Below are 16,995 nucleotides of genomic sequence, written 5' to 3' on the forward strand. Positions count from 1 at the left end.
CCAAATGTAACTACTAGATTGTGATAAAATACACTATTGGGTGAAGATTGGTTGACTTCTGCGCAGCGGTTTGGGAGTTAACATCAAAATTACATTTCTCGGCCATATCGCATAGATCTCACTGTGAAAAGGCTTAAATGGCTTTTTTGACCTAAGTTTGAGGATTGCACTCAAATCAAATGTTCTAGAACCAAATTTCCAAATGTAACTACTAGATTGTGATAAAATACACTATTGTGTGAAGTTTGGTTGACTTCTGCGCAGCGGTTTGGGAGTTAACATCAAAATTACATTTCTGGGCCATATCGCATAGATCTCACTGTGAAAAGGCTTAAATGACTTTTTTTAATTAAATTTGAAGATTGCGCTCAAACCAAATGTCCTAGAACTAAATTTCCAAATGTAACTACTAGATTATGATAAAATACACTATTGGGTGAAGTTTGGTTTACTTCTGCGCAGCGGTTTGGGAGTTAACATCAAAATTACATTTCTCGGCCATATCGCATAGATCTCACTGTGAAAAGGCTTAAATGACTTTTTTTAATTAAGTTTGAAGACTGCGCTCAAACCAAATGTCCTAAAACTAAATTTCCAAATGTAACTACTAGATTGTGATAAAATACACTATTGGGTGAAGTTTGGTTGACTTCTGCGAAGCGGTTTGGGAGTTAACATCAAAATTACATTTCTCGGCCATATCGCATAGATCTCACTGTGAAAAGGCTTAAATGGCTTTTTTGACCTAAGTTTGAGGATTGCGCTCAAATCAAATGTCCTAGAACCAAATTTCTACATGTAACTACTAGATTGTGATACAATACACTAATGAGTGAAGTTTGGTTGACTTCTGCGCAGCGGTTTGGGAGTGAACATCAAAATTACATTTCTCGGCCATATCGCATAGATCTCACTGTGAAAAGGCTTAAATGACTTTTTTTAATTAAGTTTGAAGATTGCGCTCAAACCAAATGTCCTAAAACTAAATTTCCAAATGTAACTACTAGATTGTGATAAAATACACTATTGGGTGAAGTTTGGTTGACTTCTGCGCAGCGGTTTGGGAGTTAACATCAAAATTACATTTCTCGGCCATATCGCATAGATCTCACTGTGAAAAGGCTTAAATGGCTTTTTTGACCTAAGTTTGAGGATTGCACTCAAATCAAATGTTCTAGAACCAAATTTCCAAATGTAACTACTAGATTGTGATAAAATACACTATTGTGTGAAGTTTGGTTGACTTCTGCGCAGCGGTTTGGGAGTTAACATCAAAATTACATTTCTCGGCCATATCGCATAGATCTCACTGTGAAAAGGCTTAAATGACTTTTTTTAATTAAGTTTGAAGATTGCGCTCAAACCAAATGTCCTAGAACTAAATTTCCAAATGTAACTACTAGATTATGATAAAATACACTATTGGGTGAAGTTTGGTTTACTTCTGCACAGCGGTTTGGGAGTTAACATCAAAATTACATTTCTCGGCCATATCGCATAGATCTCACTGTGAAAAGGCTTAAATGGCTTTTTTGACCTAAGTTTGAGGATTGCGCTCAAATCAAATGTCCTAGAACTAAATTTCCAAATGTAACTACTAGATTGTGATAAAATACACTATTGGGTGAAGTTTGGTTGACTTCTGCGCAGCGGTTTGGGAGTTAACATCAAAATTACATTTCTCGGCCATATCGCATAGATCTCACTGTGAAAAGGCTTAAATGGCTTTTTTGACCTAAGTTTGAGAATTGCGCTCAAATCAAATGTCCTAGAACCAAATTTCCACATGTAACTACTAAATTGTGATACAAAACACTATTGAGTGAAGTTTGGTTGACTTCTGCGCAGCGGTTTGGGAGTTAACATCAAAATTACATTTCTCGGCCATATCGCATAGATCTCACTGTGAAAAGGCTTAAATGGCTTTTTTGACCTAAGTTTGAGAATTGCGCTCAAATCAAATGTCCTAGAACCAAATTTCCACATGTAACTACTAAATTGTGATACAATACACTATTGTGTGAAGTTTGGTTGACTTCTGCGCAGCGGTTTGGGAGTGAACATCAAAATTACATTTCTCGGCCATATCGCATAGATCTCACTGTGAAAAGGCTTAAATGACTTTTTTTAATTAAGTTTGAAGATTGCGCTCAAACCAAATGTCCTAGAACTAAATTTCCAAATGTAACTACTAGATTATGATAAAATACACTATTGGGTGAAGTTTGGTTTACTTCTGCGCAGCGGTTTGGGAGTTAACATCAAAATTACATTTCTCGGCCATATCGCATAGATCTCACTGTGAAAAGGCTTAAATGGCTTTTTTGACCTAAATTTGAGGATTGCGCTCAAATCAAATGTCCTAGAACTAAATTTCCAAATGTAACTACTAGATTGTGATAAAATACACTATTGGGTGAAGTTTGGTTGACTTCTGCGCAGCGGTTTGGGAGTTAACATCAAAATTACATTTCTCGGCCATATCGCATAGATCTCACTGTGAAAAGGCTTAAATGACTTTTTTTAATTAAGTTTGAAGATTGCGCTCAAACCAAATGTCCTAGAACTAAATTTCCAAATGTAACTACTAGATTATGATAAAATACACTATTGGGTGAAGTTTGGTTTACTTCTGCGCAGCGGTTTGGGAGTTAACATCAAAATTACATTTCTCGGCCATATCGCATAGATCTCACTGTGAAAAGCCTTAAATGGCTTTTTTGACCTAAGTTTGAGGATTGCGCTCAAATCAAATGTCCTAGAACCAAATTTCTACATGTAACTACTAGATTGTGATACAATACACTATTGTGTGAAGTTTGGTTGACTTCTGCGCAGCGGTTTGGGAGTTAACATCAAAATTACATTTCTCGGCCATATCGCATAGATCTCACTGTAAAAAGGCTTAAATGACTTTTTTTAATTAAGTTTGAAGATTGCGCTCAAACCAAATGTCCTAGAACTAAATTTCCAAATGTAACTACTAGATTATGATAAAATACACTATTGGGTGAAGTTTGGTTTACTTCTGCGCAGCGGTTTGGGAGTTAACATCAAAATTACATTTCTCGGCCATATCGCATAGATCTCACTGTGAAAAGGCTTAAATGACTTTTTTTAATTAAGTTTGAAGACTGCGCTCAAACCAAATGTCCTAAAACTAAATTTCCAAATGTAACTACTAGATTGTGATAAAATACACTATTGGGTGAAGTTTGGTTGACTTCTGCGAAGCGGTTTGGGAGTTAACATCAAAATTACATTTCTCGGCCATATCGCATAGATCTCACTGTGAAAAGGCTTAAATGGCTTTTTTGACCTAAGTTTGAGGATTGCGCTCAAATCAAATGTCCTAGAACCAAATTTCCACATGTAACTACTAGATTGTGATACAATACACTATTGTGTGAAGTTTGGTTGACTTCTGCGCAGCGGTTTGGGAGTTAACATCAAAATTACATTTCTCGGCCATATCGCATAGATCTCACTGTGAAAAGGCTTAAATGACTTTTTTTAATTAAGTTTGAAGATTGCGCTCAAACCAAATGTCCTAGAACTAAATTTCCAAATGTAACTACTAGATTATGATAAAATACACTATTGGGTGAAGTTTGGTTTACTTCTGCGCAGCGGTTTGGGAGTTAACATCAAAATTACATTTCTCGGCCATATCGCATAGATCTCACTGTGAAAAGGCTTAAATGACTTTTTTTAATTAAGTTTGAAGACTGCGCTCAAACCAAATGTCCTAAAACTAAATTTCCAAATGTAACTACTAGATTGTGATAAAATACACTATTGGGTGAAGTTTGGTTGACTTCTGCGAAGCGGTTTGGGAGTTAACATCAAAATTACATTTCTCGGCCATATCGCATAGATCTCACTGTGAAAAGGCTTAAATGGCTATTTTGACCTAAGTTTGAGGATTGCGCTCAAATCAAATGTCCTAGAACCAAATTTCTACATGTAACTACTAGATTGTGATACAATACACTAATGGGTGAAGTTTGGTTGACTTCTGCGCAGCGGTTTGGGAGTGAACATCAAAATTACATTTCTCGGCCATATCGCATAGATCTCACTGTGAAAAGGCTTAAATGACTTTTTTTAATTAAGTTTGAAGATTGCGCTCAAACCAAATGTCCTAAAACTAAATTTCCAAATGTAACTACTAGATTGTGATAAAATACACTATTGGGTGAAGTTTGGTTGACTTCTGCGCAGCGGTTTGGGAGTTAACATCAAAATTACATTTCTCGGCCATATCGCATAGATCTCACTGTGAAAAGGCTTAAATGGCTTTTTTGACCTAAGTTTGAGGATTGCACTCAAATCAAATGTTCTAGAACCAAATTTCCAAATGTAACTACTAGATTGTGATAAAATACACTATTGTGTGAAGTTTGGTTGACTTCTGCGCAGCGGTGTGGGAGTTAACATCAAAATTACATTTCTCGGCCATATCGCATAGATCTCACTGTGAAAAGGCTTAAATGACTTTTTTTAATTAAGTTTGAAGATTGCGCTCAAACCAAATGTCCTAGAACTAAATTTCCAAATGTAACTACTAGATTATGATAAAATACACTATTGGGTGAAGTTTGGTTTACTTCTGCACAGCGGTTTGGGAGTTAACATCAAAATTACATTTCTCGGCCATATCGCATAGATCTCACTGTGAAAAGGCTTAAATGGCTTTTTTGACCTAAGTTTGAGGATTGCGCTCAAATCAAATGTCCTAGAACTAAATTTCCAAATGTAACTACTAGATTGTGATAAAATACACTATTGGGTGAAGTTTGGTTGACTTCTGCGCAGCGGTTTGGGAGTTAACATCAAAATTACATTTCTCGGCCATATCGCATAGATCTCACTGTGAAAAGGCTTAAATGGCTTTTTTGACCTAAGTTTGAGAATTGCGCTCAAATCAAATGTCCTAGAACCAAATTTCCACATGTAACTACTAAATTGTGATACAAAACACTATTGAGTGAAGTTTGGTTGACTTCTGCGCAGCGGTTTGGGAGTTAACATCAAAATTACATTTCTCGGCCATATCGCATAGATCTCACTGTGAAAAGGCTTAAATGGCTTTTTTGACCTAAGTTTGAGGATTGCGCTCAAATCAAATGTCCTAGAACTAAATTTCCAAATGTAACTACTAGATTGTGATAAAATACACTATTGGGTGAAGTTTGGTTGACTTCTGCGCAGCGGTTTGGGAGTTAACATCAAAATTACATTTCTCGGCCATATCGCATAGATCTCACTGTGAAAAGGCTTAAATGGCTTTTTTGACCTAAGTTTGAGAATTGCGCTCAAATCAAATGTCCTAGAACTAAATTTCCAAATGTAACTACTAGATTATGATAAAATACACTATTGGGTGAAGTTTGGTTTACTTCTGCGCAGCGGTTTGGGAGTTAACATCAAAATTACATTTCTCGGCCATATCGCATAGATCTCACTGTGAAAAGGCTTAAATGGCTTTTTTGACCTAAGTTTGAGGATTGCGCTCAAATCAAATGTCCTAGAACTAAATTTCCAAATGTAACTACTAGATTGTGATAAAATACACTATTGGGTGAAGTTTGGTTGACTTCTGCGCAGCGGTTTGGGAGTTAACATCAAAATTACATTTCTCGGCCATATCGCATAGATCTCACTGTGAAAAGGCTTAAATGACTTTTTTTAATTAAGTTTGAAGATTGCGATCAAACCAAATGTCCTAGAACTAAATTTCCAAATGTAACTACTAGATTATGATAAAATACACTATTGGGTGAAGTTTGGTTTACTTCTGCGCAGCGGTTTGGGAGATAACATCAAAATTACATTTCTCGGCCATATCGCATAGATCTCACTGTGAAAAGGCTTAAATGGCTTTTTTGACCTAAGTTTGAGGATTGCGCTCAAATCAAATGTCCTAGAACCAAATTTCCACATGTAACTACTAGATTGTGATACAATACACTAATGGGTGAAGTTTGGTTGACTTCTGCGCAGCGGTTTGGGAGTGAACATCAAAATTACATTTCTCGGCCATATCGCATAGATCTCACTGTGAAAAGGCTTAAATGGCTTTTTTGACCTAAGTTTGAGGATTGCGCTCAAATCAAATGTCCTAGAACCAAATTTCCACATGTAACTACTAGATTGTGATACAATACACTAATGGGTGAAGTTTGGTTGACTTCTGCGCAGCGGTTTGGGAGTGAACATCAAAATTACATTTCTCGGCCATATCGCATAGATCTCACTGTGAAAAGGCTTAAATGACTTTTTTTAATTAAGTTTGAAGATTGCGCTCAAACCAAATGTCCTAAAACTAAATTTCCAAATGTAACTACTAGATTGTGATAAAATACACTATTGGGTGAAGTTTGGTTGACTTCTGCGCAGCGGTTTGGGAGTTAACATCAAAATTACATTTCTCGGCCATATCGCATAGATCTCACTGTGAAAAGGCTTAAATGGCTTTTTTGACCTAAGTTTGAGGATTGCGCTCAAATCAAATGTCCTAGAACCAAATTTCCACATGTAACTACTAGATTGTGATACAATACACTATTGGGTGAAGTTTGGTTGACTTCTGCGCAGCGGTTTGGGAGTTAACATCAAAATTACATTTCTCGGCCATATCGCATAGATCTCACTGTGAAAAGGCTTAAATGACTTTTTTTAATTAAGTTTGAAGATTGCGCTCAAACCAAATGTCCTAGAACTAAATTTCCAAATGTAACTACTAGATTATGATAAAATACACTATTGGGTGAAGTTTGGTTTACTTCTGCGCAGCGGTTTGGGAGTTAACATCAAAATTACATTTCTCGGCCATATCGCATAGATCTCACTGTGAAAAGGCTTAAATGGCTTTTTTGACCTAAGTTTGAGGATTGCGCTCAAATCAAATGTCCTAGAACCAAATTTCCACATGTAACTACTAGATTGTGATACAATACACTATTGTGTGAAGTTTGGTTGACTTCTGCGCAGCGGTTTGGGAGTTAACATCAAAATTACATTTCTCGGCCATATCGCATAGATCTCACTGTAAAAAGGCTTAAATGACTTTTTTTAATTAAGTTTGAAGATTGCGCTCAAACCAAATGTCCTAGAACTAAATTTCCAAATGTAACTACTAGATTATGATAAAATACACTATTGGGTGAAGTTTGGTTTACTTCTGCGCAGCGGTTTGGGAGTTAACATCAAAATTACATTTCTCGGCCATATCGCATAGATCTCACTGTGAAAAGGCTTAAATGACTTTTTTTAATTAAGTTTGAAGACTGCGCTCAAACCAAATGTCCTAAAACTAAATTTCCAAATGTAACTACTAGATTGTGATAAAATACACTATTGGGTGAAGTTTGGTTGACTTCTGCGAAGCGGTTTGGGAGTTAACATCAAAATTACATTTCTCGGCCATATCGCATAGATCTCACTGTGAAAAGGCTTAAATGGCTTTTTTGACCTAAGTTTGAGGATTGCGCTCAAATCAAATGTCCTAGAACCAAATTTCTACATGTAACTACTAGATTGTGATACAATACACTAATGGGTGAAGTTTGGTTGACTTCTGCGCAGCGGTTTGGGAGTGAACATCAAAATTACATTTCTCGGCCATATCGCATAGATCTCACTGTGAAAAGGCTTAAATGACTTTTTTTAATTAAGTTTGAAGATTGCGCTCAAACCAAATGTCCTAAAACTAAATTTCCAAATGTAACTACTAGATTGTGATAAAATACACTATTGGGTGAAGTTTGGTTGACTTCTGCGCAGCGGTTTGGGAGTTAACATCAAAATTACATTTCTCGGCCATATCGCATAGATCTCACTGTGAAAAGGCTTAAATGGCTTTTTTGACCTAAGTTTGAGAATTGCGCTCAAATCAAATGTCCTAGAACCAAATTTCCACATGTAACTACTAAATTGTGATACAAAACACTATTGAGTGAAGTTTGGTTGACTTCTGCGCAGCGGTTTGGGAGTTAACATCAAAATTACATTTCTCGGCCATATCGCATAGATCTCACTGTGAAAAGGCTTAAATGGCTTTTTTGACTTAAGTTTGAGAATTGCGCTCAAATCAAATGTCCTAGAACCAAATTTCCACATGTAACTACTAAATTGTGATACAATACACTATTGGGTGAAGTTTGGTTGACTTCTGCGCAGCGGTTTGGGAGTTAACATCAAAATTACATTTCTCGGCCATATCGCATAGATCTCACTTTGAAAAGGCTTAAATGACTTTTTTAATTAAGTTTGATGATTGCGCTCAAACCAAATGTCCTAGAACTAAATTTCCAAATGTAACTACTAGATTGTGATACAATACACTATTGGGTGAAGTTTGGTTGACTTCTGCGCAGCGGTTTGGGAGTGAACATCAAAATTACATTTCTCGGCCATATCGCATAGATCTCACTGTGAAAAGGCTTAAATGACTTTTTTTAATTAAGTTTGAAGATTGCGCTCAAACCAAATGTCCTAAAACTAAATTTCCAAATGTAACTACTAGATTGTGATAAAATACACTATTGGGTGAAGTTTGGTTGACTTCTGCGCAGCGGTTTGGGAGTTAACATCAAAATTACATTTCTCGGCCATATCGCATAGATCTCACTGTGAAAAGGCTTAAATGGCTTTTTTGACCTAAGTTTGAGAATTGCGCTCAAATCAAATGTCCTAGAACCAAATTTCCACATGTAACTACTAGATTGTGATACAATACACTATTGGGTGAAGTTTGGTTGACTTCTGCTCAGCGGTTTGGGAGTTAACATCAAAATTACATTTCTCGGCCATATCGCATAGATCTCACTGTGAAAAGGCTTAAATGACTTTTTTTAATTAAGTTTGAAGATTGCGCTCAAACCAAATGTCCTAGAACTAAATTTCCAAATGTAACTACTAGATTATGATAAAATACACTATTGGGTGAAGTTTGGTTTACTTCTGCGCAGCGGTTTGGGAGTTAACATCAAAATTACATTTCTCGGCCATATCGCATAGATCTCACTGTGAAAAGGCTTAAATGGCTTTTTTGACCTAAGTTTGAGGATTGCGCTCAAATCAAATGTCCTAGAACCAAATTTCCACATGTAACTACTAGATTGTGATACAATACACTAATGGGTGAAGTTTGGTTGATTTCTGCGCAGCGGTTTGGGAGTGAACATCAAAATTACATTTCTCGGCCATATCGCATAGATCTCACTGTGAAAAGGCTTAAATGACTTTTTTTTAATTAAGTTTGAAGATTGCGCTCAAACCAAATGTCCTAAAACTAAATTTCCAAATGTAACTACTAGATTGTGATAAAATACACTATTGGGTGAAGTTTGGTTGACTTCTGCGCAGCGGTTTGGGAGTTAACATCAAAATTACATTTCTCGGCCATATCGCATAGATCTCACTGTGAAAAGGCTTAAATGGCTTTTTTGACCTAAGTTTGAGGATTGCGCTCAAATCAAATGTCCTAGAACCAAATTTCCACATGTAACTACTAGATTGTGATAAAATACACTATTGTGTGAAGTTTGGTTGACTTCTGCGCAGCGGTTTGGGAGTTAACATCAAAATTACATTTCTCGGCCATATCGCATAGATCTCACTGTGAAAAGGCTTAAATGGCTTTTTTGACCTAAGTTTGAGGATTGCACTCAAATCAAATGTCCTAGAACCAAATTTCCAAATGTAACTACTAGATTGTGATAAAATACACTATTGTGTGAAGTTTGGTTGACTTCTGCGCAGCGGTTTGGGAGTTAACATCAAAATTACATTTCTCGGCCATATCGCATGGATCTCACTGTGAAAAGGCTTAAATGACTTTTTTAAATTAAGTTTGAAGATTGCGCTCAAACCAAATGTCCTAGAACTAAATTTCCAAATGTAACTACTAGATTATGATAAAATACACTATTGGGTGAAGTTTGGTTTACTTCTGCGCAGCGGTTTGGGAGTTAACATCAAAATTACATTTCTCGGCCATATCGCATAGATCTCACTGTGAAAAGGCTTAAATGGCTTTTTTGAACTAAGTTTGAGGATTGCGCTCAAATCAAATGTCCTAGAACCAAATTTCCACATGTAACTACTAGATTGTGATACAATACACTATTGGGTGAAGTTTGGTTTACTTCTGCGCAGCGGTTTGGGAGTTAACATCAAAATTACATTTCTCGGCCATATCGCATAGATCTCACTGTGAAAAGGCTTAAATGGCTTTTTTGACCTAAGTTTGAGGATTGCGCTCAAATCAAATGTCCTAGAACCAAATTTCCACATGTAACTACTAGATTGTGATACAATACACTATTGGGTGAAGTTTGGTTGACTTCTGCGCAGCGGTTTGGGAGTTAACATCAAAATTACATTTCTCGGCCATATCGCATAGATCTCACTGTGAAAAGGCTTAAATGACTTTTTTGACCTAAGTTTGAGGATTGCGCTCAAATCAAATGTCCTAGAACTAAATTTCCAAATATAACTACTAGATTGTGATAAAATACACTATTGGGTGAAGTTTGGTTGACTTCTGCGCAGCGGTTTGGGAGTTAATATCAAAATTACATTTCTCGGCCATATCGCATAGATCTCACTGTGAAAAGGCTTAAATGGCTTTTTTGACCTAAGTTTGAGGATTGCGCTCAAATCAAATGTCCTAGAACCAAATTTCCACATGTAACTACTAGATTGTGATACAATACACTATTGGGTGAAGTTTGGTTTACTTCTGCGTAGCGGTTTGGGAGTTAACATCAAAATTACATTTCTCGGCCATATCGCATAGATCTCAATGTGAAAAGGCTTAAATGGCTTTTTTGACCTAAGTTTGAGGATTGCGCTCAAATCAAATGTCCTAGAACCAAATTTCCACATGTAACTACTAGATTGTGATACAATACACTAATGGGTGAAGTTTGGTTGACTTCTGCGCAGCGGTTTGGGAGTGAACATCAAAATTACATTTCTCGGCCATATCGCATAGATCTCACTGTGAAAAGGCTTAAATGACTTTTTTTAATTAAGTTTGAAGATTGCGCTCAAACCAAATGTCCTAAAACTAAATTTCCAAATGTAACTACTAGATTGTGATAAAATACACTATTGGGTGAAGTTTGGTTGACTTCTGCGCAGCGGTTTGGGAGTTAACATCAAAATTACATTTCTCGGCCATATCGCATAGATCTCACTGTGAAAAGGCTTAAATGGCTTTTTTGACCTAAGTTTGAGGATTGCGCTCAAATCAAATGTCCTAGAACTAAATTTCCAAATATAACTACTAGATTGTGATAAAATACACTATTGGGTGAAGTTTGGTTGACTTCTGCGCAGCGGTTTGGGAGTTAACATCAAAATTACATTTCTCGGCCATATCGCATAGATCTCACTGTGAAAAGGCTTAAATGGCTTTTTTGACCTAAGTTTGAGGATTGCGCTCAAATCAAATGTCCTAGAACCAAATTTCCACATGTAACTACTAGATTGTGATACAATACACTATTGGGTGAAGTTTGGTTTACTTCTGCGCAGCGGTTTGGGAGTTAACATCAAAATTACATTTCTCGGCCATATCGCATAGATCTCACTGTGAAAAGGCTTAAATGACTTTTTTTAATTAAGTTTGAAGATTGCGCTCAAACCAAATGTCCTAAAACTAAATTTCCAAATGTAACTACTAGATTGTGATAAAATACACTATTGGGTGAAGTTTGGTTGACTTTTGCGCAGCGGTTTGGGAGTTAACATCAAAATTACATTTCTCGGCCATATCGCATAGATCTCACTGTGAAAAGGCTTAAATGACTTTTTTTAATTAAGTTTGAAGACTGCGCTCAAACCAAATGTCCTAAAACTAAATTTCCAAATGTAACTACTAGATTGTGATAAAATACACTATTGGGTGAAGTTTGGTTGACTTCTGCGCAGCGGTTTGGGAGTTAACATCAAAATTACATTTCTCGGCCATATCGCATAGATCTCACTGTGAAAAGGCTTAAATGACTTTTTTAAATTAAGTTTGAAGACTGCGCTCAAACCAAATGTCTTAAAACTAAATTTCCAAATGTAACTACTAGATTGTGATAAAATACACTATTGGGTGAAGTTTGGTTGACTTCTGCGCAGCGGTTTGGGAGTTAACATCAAAATTACATTTCTCGGCCATATCGCATAGATCTCACTGTGAAAAGGCTTAAATGGCTTTTTTGACCTAAGTTTGAGGATTGCACTCAAATCAAATGTTCTACAACCAAATTTCCAAATGTAACTACTAGATTGTGATAAAATACACTATTGTGTGAAGTTTGGTTGACTTCTGCGCAGCGGTTTGGGAGTTAACATCAAAATTACATTTCTCGGCCATATCGCATAGATCTCACTGTGAAAAGGCTTAAATGACTTTTTTTAATTAAGTTTGAAGATTGCGCTCAAACCAAATGTCCTAGAACTAAATTTCCAAATGTAACTACTAGATTATGATAAAATACACTATTGGGTGAAGTTTGGTTTACTTCTGCGCAGCGGTTTGGGAGTTAACATCAAAATTACATTTCTCGGCCATATCGCATAGATCTCACTGTGAAAAGGCTTAAATGGCTTTTTTGACCTAAGTTTGAGGATTGCGCTCAAATCAAATGTCCTAGAACCAAATTTCCACATGTAACTACTAGATTGTGATACAATACACTAATGGGTGAAGTTTGGTTGATTTCTGCGCAGCGGTTTGGGAGTGAACATCAAAATTACATTTCTCGGCCATATCGCATTGATCTCACTGTGAAAAGGCTTAAATGACTTTTTTTAATTAAGTTTGAAGATTGCGCTCAAACCAAATGTCCTAAAACTAAATTTCCAAATGTAACTACTAGATTGTGATAAAATACACTATTGGGTGAAGTTTGGTTGACTTCTGCGCAGCGGTTTGGGAGTTAACATCAAAATTACATTTCTCGGCCATATCGCATAGATCTCACTGTGAAAAGGCTTAAATGGCTTTTTTGACCTAAGTTTGAGGATTGCGCTCAAATCAAATGTCCTAGAACCAAATTTCCACATGTAACTACTAGATTGTGATAAAATACACTATTGTGTGAAGTTTGGTTGACTTCTGCGCAGCGGTTTGGGAGTTAACATCAAAATTACATTTCTCGGCCATATCGCATAGATCTCACTGTGAAAAGGCTTAAATGGCTTTTTTGACCTAAGTTTGAGGATTGCACTCAAATCAAATGTCCTAGAACCAAATTTCCAAATGTAACTACTAGATTGTGATAAAATACACTATTGTGTGAAGTTTGGTTGACTTCTGCGCAGCGGTTTGGGAGTTAACATCAAAATTACATTTCTCGGCCATATCGCATAGATCTCACTGTGAAAAGGCTTAAATGACTTTTTTTAATTAAGTTTGAAGATTGCGCTCAAACCAAATGTCCTAGAACTAAATTTCCAAATGTAACTACTAGATTATGATAAAATACACTATTGGGTGAAGTTTGGTTTACTTCTGCGCAGCGGTTTGGGAGTTAACATCAAAATTACATTTCTCGGCCATATCGCATAGATCTCACTGTGAAAAGGCTTAAATGGCTTTTTTGAACTAAGTTTGAGGATTGCTCTCAAATCAAATGTCCTAGAACCAAATTTCCACATGTAACTACTAGATTGTGATACAATACACTATTGGGTGAAGTTTGGTTTACTTCTGCGCAGCGGTTTGGGAGTTAACATCAAAATTACATTTCTCGGCCATATCGCATAGATCTCACTGTGAAAAGGCTTAAATGGCTTTTTTGACCTAAGTTTGAGGATTGCGCTCAAATCAAATGTCCTAGAACCAAATTTCCACATGTAACTACTAGATTGTGATACAATACACTATTGGGTGAAGTTTGGTTGACTTCTGCGCAGCGGTTTGGGAGTTAACATCAAAATTACATTTCTCGGCCATATCGCATAGATCTCACTGTGAAAAGGCTTAAATGACTTTTTTGACCTAAGTTTGAGGATTGCGCTCAAATCAAATGTCCTAGAACTAAATTTCCAAATATAACTACTAGATTGTGATAAAATACACTATTGGGTGAAGTTTGGTTGACTTCTGCGCAGCGGTTTGGGAGTTAACATCAAAATTACATTTCTCGGCCATATCGCATAGATCTCACTGTGAAAAGGCTTAAATGGCTTTTTTGACCTAAGTTTGAGGATTGCGCTCAAATCAAATGTCCTAGAACCAAATTTCCACATGTAACTACTAGATTGTGATACAATACACTATTGGGTGAAGTTTGGTTTACTTCTGCGTAGCGGTTTGGGAGTTAACATCAAAATTACATTTCTCGGCCATATCGCATAGATCTCAATGTGAAAAGGCTTAAATGGCTTTTTTGACCTAAGTTTGAGGATTGCGCTCAAATCAAATGTCCTAGAACCAAATTTCCACATGTAACTACTAGATTGTGATACAATACACTAATGGGTGAAGTTTGGTTGACTTCTGCGCAGCGGTTTGGGAGTGAACATCAAAATTACATTTCTCGGCCATATCGCATAGATCTCACTGTGAAAAGGCTTAAATGACTTTTTTTAATTAAGTTTGAAGATTGCGCTCAAACCAAATGTCCTAAAACTAAATTTCCAAATGTAACTACTAGATTGTGATAAAATACACTATTGGGTGAAGTTTGGTTGACTTCTGCGCAGCGGTTTGGGAGTTAACATCAAAATTACATTTCTCGGCCATATCGCATAGATCTCACTGTGAAAAGGCTTAAATGGCTTTTTTGACCTAAGTTTGAGGATTGCGCTCAAATCAAATGTCCTAGAACTAAATTTCCAAATATAACTACTAGATTGTGATAAAATACACTATTGGGTGAAGTTTGGTTGACTTCTGCGCAGCGGTTTGGGAGTTAACATCAAAATTACATTTCTCGGCCATATCGCATAGATCTCACTGTGAAAAGGCTTAAATGGCTTTTTTGACCTAAGTTTGAGGATTGCGCTCAAATCAAATGTCCTAGAACCAAATTTCCACATGTAACTACTAGATTGTGATACAATACACTATTGGGTGAAGTTTGGTTTACTTCTGCGCAGCGGTTTGGGAGTTAACATCAAAATTACATTTCTCGGCCATATCGCATAGATCTCACTGTGAAAAGGCTTAAATGACTTTTTTAAATTAAGTTTGAAGACTGCGCTCAAACCAAATGTCTTAAAACTAAATTTCCAAATGTAACTACTAGATTGTGATAAAATACACTATTGGGTGAAGTTTGGTTGACTTCTGCGCAGCGGTTTGGGAGTTAACATCAAAATTACATTTCTCGGCCATATCGCATAGATCTCACTGTGAAAAGGCTTAAATGGCTTTTTTGACCTAAGTTTGAGGATTGCACTCAAATCAAATGTTGTAGAACCAAATTTCCAAATGTAACTACTAGATTGTGATAAAATACACTATTGTGTGAAGTTTGGTTGACTTCTGCGCAGCGGTTTGGGAGTTAACATCAAAATTACATTTCTCGGCCATATCGCATAGATCTCACTGTGAAAAGGCTTAAATGACTTTTTTTAATTAAGTTTGAAGATTGCGCTCAAACCAAATGTCCTAGAACTAAATTTCCAAATGTAACTACTAGATTATGATAAAATACACTATTGGGTGAAGTTTGGTTTACTTCTGCGCAGCGGTTTGGGAGTTAACATCAAAATTACATTTCTCGGCCATATCGCATAGATCTCACTGTGAAAAGGCTTAAATGGCTTTTTTGACCTAAGTTTGAGGATTGCGCTCAAATCAAATGTCCTACAACTAAATTTCCAAATGTAACTACTAGATTGTGATAAAATACACTATTGGGTGAAGTTTGGTTGACTTCTGCGCAGCGGTTTGGGAGTTAACATCAAAATTACATTTCTCGGCCATATCGCATAGATCTCACTGTGAAAAGGCTTAAATGACTTTTTTTAATTAAGTTTGAAGATTGCGCTCAAACCAAATGTCCTAGAACTAAATTTCCAAATGTAACTACTAGATTATGATAAAATACACTATTGGGTGAAGTTTGGTTTACTTCTGCGCAGCGGTTTGGGAGATAACATCAAAATTACATTTCTCGGCCATATCGCATAGATCTCACTGTGAAAAGGCTTAAATGGCTTTTTTGACCTAAGTTTGAGGATTGCGCTCAAATCAAATGTCCTAGAACCAAATTTCCACATGTAACTACTAGATTGTGATAAAATACACTATTGGGTGAAGTTTGGTTGACTTCTGCGCAGCGGTTTGGGAGTGAACATCAAAATTACATTTCTCGGCCATATCGCATAGATCTCACTGTGAAAAGGCTTAAATGACTTTTTTTAATTAAGTTTGAAGATTGCGCTCAAACCAAATGTCCTAAAACTAAATTTCCAAATGTAACTACTAGATTGTGATAAAATACACTATTGGGTGAAGTTTGGTTGACTTCTGCGCAGCGGTTTGGGAGTTAACATCAAAATTACATTTCTCGGCCATATCGCATAGATCTCACTGTGAAAAGGCTTAAATGGCTTTTTTGACCTAAGTTTGAGGATTGCGCTCAAATCAAATGTCCTAGAACCAAATTTCCACATGTAACTACTAGATTGTGATACAATACACTATTGGGTGAAGTTTGGTTTACTTCTGCGCAGCGGTTTGGGAGTTAACATCAAAATTACATTTCTCGGCCATATCGCATAGATCTCACTGTGAAAAGGCTTAAATGACTTTTTTAAATTAAGTTTGAAGACTGCGCTCAAACCAAATGTCTTAAAACTAAATTTCCAAATGTAACTACTAGATTGTGATAAAATACACTATTGGGTGAAGTTTGGTTGACTTCTGCGCAGCGGTTTGGGAGTTAACATCAAAATTACATTTCTCGGCCATATCGCATAGATCTCACTGTGAAAAGGCTTAAATGGCTTTTTTGACCTAAGTTTGAGGAT

This window comes from Corythoichthys intestinalis, unplaced genomic scaffold (genome assembly GCF_030265065.1).
Source record: "Corythoichthys intestinalis isolate RoL2023-P3 unplaced genomic scaffold, ASM3026506v1 HiC_scaffold_28, whole genome shotgun sequence".
Taxonomy (NCBI): Eukaryota; Metazoa; Chordata; class Actinopteri; order Syngnathiformes; family Syngnathidae; genus Corythoichthys; species Corythoichthys intestinalis.